Source organism: Myodes glareolus, chromosome 1 (genome assembly GCF_982192425.1).
Source record: "Myodes glareolus chromosome 1, mMyoGla1.1, whole genome shotgun sequence".
NCBI lineage: Eukaryota > Metazoa > Chordata > Mammalia > Rodentia > Cricetidae > Myodes > Myodes glareolus.
In genome coordinates, this window is record NC_142026.1 from 489,283 (window position 1) to 495,207 (window position 5,925).

Below are 5,925 nucleotides of genomic sequence, written 5' to 3' on the forward strand. Positions count from 1 at the left end.
TTGAAAGCTTGTAAGTAGCTTAAGGCACTTTCAAAGGAAAGTGATTTTCTCTGAAAGGACAGCATTTAGAAAGTGAAGAAACACTCCATTCACTTCGCACAGTGAATTGAAGTGTTGGAACACACTGCTCCTCTTTCAGAGAAACGGATGTGAGTTTTTTCTGAAAGCTTGTAAGTAGCTTAAGGCACTTTCAAAGGAAAGTGATTTTCTCTGACAGGACAGCATTTAGAAAGTGAAGCAACACTCCATTCACTTCGCACAGTGAATTGAAGTGTTGGAACAGACTGCTTCTCTTACAGAGAAACGCATGTGAATTTCTGTTGAATGCTTGTAAGTAGCTTAAGGCACTTTCAAAGGAAAGTGATTTTCTCTGAAAGGACAGCATTTAGAAAGTGAAGCAACACTCCATTCACTTCGCACAGTGAATTGAAGTGTTGGAACAGACTGCTTCTCTTTCAGAGAAACGCATGTGAATTTCTGTTGAATGCTTGTAAGTAGCTTAAGGCACTCTCAAAGGAAAGTGATTTTCTCTGAAAGGACAGCATTTAGAAAGTGAAGCAACACTCCATTCACTTCGCACAGTTAATTGAAGTGTTGGAACAGACTGCTTCTATTTCAGAGAAACGGATGTGAGTTTTTTGTGAAAGCTTGAAAGTAGCTTAAGGCACTTTCAAAGGAAAGTGATTTTCTCTGAAAGGACAGCATTTAGAAAGTGAAGAAACACAGAATTCACTTCGCACAGTGAATTCAAGTGATGGAACAGACTGCTTCTCTTTCAGAGAAACGGATGTGAGTTTTTTGTGAAAGCTTGTAAGTAGCTTAAGGCACTTTCAAAGGTAAGTGATTTTCTCTGACAGGACAGCATTTAGAAAGTGAAGCAACACTCCATTCACTTCGCACAGTGAATTGAAGTGTTGGAACAGACTGCTTCTCTTTCAGAGAAACGCATGTGAGTTTTTTGTGAAAGCTTGTAAGTAGCTTAAGGCACTTTCAAAGGAAAGTGATTTTCTCTGAAAGGACAGCATTTAGAAAGTGAAGCAACACTCCATTCACTTCGCACAGTGAATTGAAATGTTGGAGCAGACTGCTTCTCTTTCAGAAAAACGCATGTGAATTTCTGTTGAATGCTTGTAAGTAGCTTAAGGCACTTTCAAAGGAAAGTGATTTTCTCTGACAGGACAGCATTTAGAAAGTGAAGTGACACTCCATTCACTTCGCACAGTGAATTGAAGTGTTGGAACAGACTGCTTCTCTTTCAGAGAAATGGATGTGAGTTTTTTGTGAAAGCTTGTAAGTAGCTTAAGGCACTTTGAAAGGAAAGTGATTTTCTCTGAAAGGACAGCATTTAGAAAGTGAAGCAACACTCCATTCACTTCGCACAGTGAACTGAAGCGTTGGAACAGACTGCTTCTCTTTCAGAGAAACGCATGTGAATTTCTGTTGAAAGCTTGTAAGTAGCTTAAGGCACTTTCAAAGGAAAGTGATTTTCTCTGACAGGACAGCATTTAGAAAGTGAAGCAACACTCCATTCACTTCGCACAGTGAATTGAAGTGTTGGAACAGACTGCTTCTCTTACAGAGAAACGCATGTGAATTTCTGTTGAATGCTAGTAAGTAGCTTAAGGCACTTTCAAAGGAAAGTGATTTTCTCTGACAGGACAGCATTTAGAAAGTGAAGCAACACTCCATTCACTTCGCACAGTGAACTGAAGTGTTGGAACAGACTGCTTCTCTTTCAGAGAAACGCATGTGAATTTCTGTTGAATGCTTGTAAGTAGCTTAAGGCACTTTCAAATGAAAGTGATTTTCTCTGAAAGGACAGCATTTAGAAAGTGAAGTAATACTCCATTCACTTCGCACAGTGAATTGAAGTGTTGGAACAGACTGCTTCTCTTTCAGAGAAACGGATGTGAGTTTTTTGTGAAAGCTTGTAAGTAGCTAAAGGCACTTTCAAAGGAAAGTGATTTTCTCTGAAAGGACAGCATTTAGAAAGTGAAGCAACACTCCATTCACTTCGCACAGTGAATTGAAGTGTTGGAACAGACTGCTTATCGTTCAGAGAAACGGATGTGAGTTTTTTGTGAAAGCTTGTAAGTAGCTAAAGGCACTTTCAAAGGAAAGTGATTTTCTCTGAAAGGACAGCATTTAGAAAGTGAAGCAACACTCCATTCACTTCGCACAGTGAATTGAAGTGTTGGAACTGACTGCTTCTCTTTCAGAGAAACGCATGTGAATTTCTGTTGAAAGCTTGTAAGTAGCTTAAGGCACTTTCAAAGGAAAGTGATTTTCTCTGAAAAGACAGCATTTAGAAAGTGAAGCAACACTCCATTCACTTCGCACAGTGAATTGAAGTGTTGGAACAGACTGCTCTTCTTTCAGAGAAACGGATGTGAGTTTTTTCTGAAAGCTTGTAAGTAGCTTAAGGCACTTTCAAAGGAAAGTGATTTTCTCTGACAGGACAGCATTTAGAAAGTGAAGCAACACTCCATTCACTTCGCACAGTGAATTGAAGTGTTGGAACAGACTGCTTCTCTTTCAGAGAAACGCATGTGAGTTTTTTGTGAAAGCGTGTAAGTAGCTTAAGGCAATTTCAAAGGAAAGTGATTTTCTCTGACAGGACAGCATTTAGAAAGTAAAGCAAGACTCCATTCACTTCGCACAGTGAATTGAAATGTTGGAGCAGACTGCTTCTCTTTCAGAGAAACGCATGTGAATTTCTGTTGAATGCTTGTAAGTAGCTTAAGGAACTTTCAAAGGAAAGTGATTTTCTCTGAAAGGACAGCATTTAGAAAGTGAAGCAACACTCCATTCACTTCGCACAGTGAATTGAAGTGTTGGAACAGACTGCTTCTCTTTCAGAGAAATGGATGTGAGTTTTTTGTGAAAGCTTGTAAGTAGCTTAAGGCACTTTCAAAGGTAAGTGATTTTCTCTGAAAGGACAGCATTTAGAAAGTGAAGCGACACTCCATTCACTTCGCACAGTGAATTGAAGTGTTGGAACAGACTGCTTCTCTTTCAGAGAAATGGATGTGAGTTTTTTGTGAAAGCTTGTAAGTAGCTTAAGGCACTTTGAAAGGAAAGTGATTTTCTCTGAAAGGACAGCATTTAGAAAGTGAAGCAACACTCCATTCACTTCGCACAGTGAATTGAAGCGTTGGAACAGACTGCTTCTCTTTCAGAGAAACGCATGTGAATTTCTGTAGAAAGCTTGTAAGTAGCTTAAGGCACTTTCAAAGGAAAGTGATTTTCTCTGACAGGACAGCATTTAGAAAGTGAAGAAACACTCCATTCACTTCGCACAGTGAATTGAAGTGTTGGAACAGACTTCTTCTCTTACAGAGAAACGCATGTGAATTTCTGTTGAATGCTAGTAAGTAGCTTAAGGCACTTTCAAAGGAAAGTGATTTTCTCTGACAGGACAGCATTTAGAAAGTGAAGCAACACTCCATTCACTTCGCACAGTGAACTGAAGTGTTGAAACAGACTGCTTCTCTTTCAGAGAAACACATGTGAATTTCTGTTGAATGCTTGTAAGTAGCTTAAGGCACTTTCAAAGGAAAGTGATTTTCTCTGAAAGGACAGCATTTAGAAAGTGAAGTAATACTTCATTCACTTCGCACAGTGAATTGAAGTGTTGGAACAGACTGCTTCTCTTTCAGAGAAACGGATGTGAGTTTTTTGTGAAAGCTTGTAAGTAGCTAAAGGCACTTTCAAAGGAAAGTGATTTTCTCTGAAAGGACAGCATTTAGAAAGTGAAGCAACACTCCATTCACTTCGCACAGTGAATTGAAGTGTTGGAACAGACTGCTTATCGTTCAGAGAAACGGATGTGAGTTTTTTGTGAAAGCTTGTAAGTAGCTAAAGGCACTTTCAAAGGAAAGTGATTTTCTCTGAAAGGACAGCATTTAGAAATTGAAGCAACACTCCATTCTCTTCGCACAGTGAATTGAAGTGTTGGAACTGACTGCTTCTCTTTCAGAGAAACGCATGTGAATTTCTGTTGAAAGCTTGTAAGTAGCTTAAGGCACTTTCAAAGGAAAGTGATTTTCTCTGACAGGACAGCATTTAGAAAGTGAAGCAACACTCCATTCACTTCGCACAGTGAATTGAAGTGTTGGAACAGACTGCTCCTCTTTCAGAGAAACGGATGTGAGTTTTTTCTGAAAGCTTGTAAGTAGCTTAAGGCACTTTCAAAGGAAAGTGATTTTCTCTGACAGGACAGCATTTAGAAAGTGAAGCAACACTCCATTCACTTCGCACAGTGAATTGAAGTGTTGGAACAGACTGCTTCTCTTTCAGAGAAACGCATGTGAATTTCTGTTGAAAGCTTGTAAGTAGCTTAAGGCACTTTCAAAGGAAAGCGATTTTCTCTGACAGGACAGCATTTAGAAAGTGAAGCAACACTCCATTCACTTCGCACAGTGAATTGAAGTGTTGGAACAGACTGCTTATCGTTCAGAGAAACGGATGTGAGTTTTTTGTGAAAGCTTGTAAGTAGCTTAAGGCACTTTCAAAGGAAAGTGATTTTCTCTGAAAGGACAGCATTTAGAAAGTGAAGCAACACTCCATTCACTTCGCACAGTGAATTGAAGTGTTGGAACTGACTGCTTCTCTTTCAGAGAAACGCATGTGAATTTCTGTTGAAAGCTTGTAAGTAGCTTAAGGCACTTTCAAAGGAAAGTGATTTTCTCTGAAAGGACAGCATTTAGAAAGTGAAGCAACACTCCATTCACTTCGCACAGTGAATTGAAGTGTTGGAACAGACTGCTCCTCTTTCAGAGAAACGCATGTGAATTTCTGTTGAATGCTTGTAAGTAGCTTAAGGCACTTTCAAAGGAAAGTGATTTTCTCTGACAGGACAGCATTTAGAAAGTGAAGCAACACTCCATTCACTTCGCACAGTGAATTGAAGTGTTGGAACAGACTGCTTCTCTTTCAGAGAAACGCATGTGAATTTCTGTTGAAACCTTGTAAGTAGCTTAAGGCACTTTCAAAGGAAAGCGATTTTCTCTGACAGGACAGCATTTAGAAAGTGAAGCAACACTCCATTCACTTCGCACAGTGAATTGAAGTGTTGGAACAGACTGCTTCTCTTACAGAGAAACGCATGTGAATTTCTGTTGAATGCTTGTAAGTAGCTTAAGGCACTTTCAAAGGAAAGTGATTTTCTCTGAAAGGACAGCATTTAGAAAGTGAAGCAACACAGAATTTACTTCGCACAGTGAATTGAAGTGTTGGAACAGACTGCTTCTCTTTCAGAGAAACGGATGTGAGTTTTTTGTGAAAGCTTGTAAGTAGCTTAAGGCACTTTCAAAGGAAAGTGATTTTCTCTGACAGGACAGCATTTAGAAAGTGAAGCAACACTCCATTCACTTCGCACAGTGAACTGAAGTGTTGGAACAGACTGCTTCTCTTTCAGAGAAACGCATGTGAATTTCTGTTGAATGCTTGTAAGTAGCTTAAGGCACTTTCAAAGGAAAGTGATTTTCTCTAAAAAGGACAGCATTTAGAAAGTGAAGTAATACTCCATTCACTTCGCACAGTGAATTGAAGTGTTGGAACAGACTGCTTCTCTTTCAGAGAAACGGATGTGAGTTTTTTGTGAAAGCTTGTAAGTAGCTAAGGGCACTTTCAAAGGAAAGTGATTTTCTCTGAAAGGACAGCATTTAGAAAGTGAAGCAACACTCCATTCACTTCGCACAGTGAATTGAAGTGTTGGAACAGACTGCTTATCGTTCAGAGAAACGGATGTGAGTTTTTTGTGAAAGCTTGTAAGTAGCTTAAGGCACTTTAAAAGGAAAGTGATTTTCTCTGAAAGGACAGCATTTAGAAAGTGAAGCAACACTCCATTCACTTCGCACAGTGAATTGAAGTGTTGGAACAGACTGCTCCTCTTTCAGAGAAACGGATGTGAGTTTTTTCTGA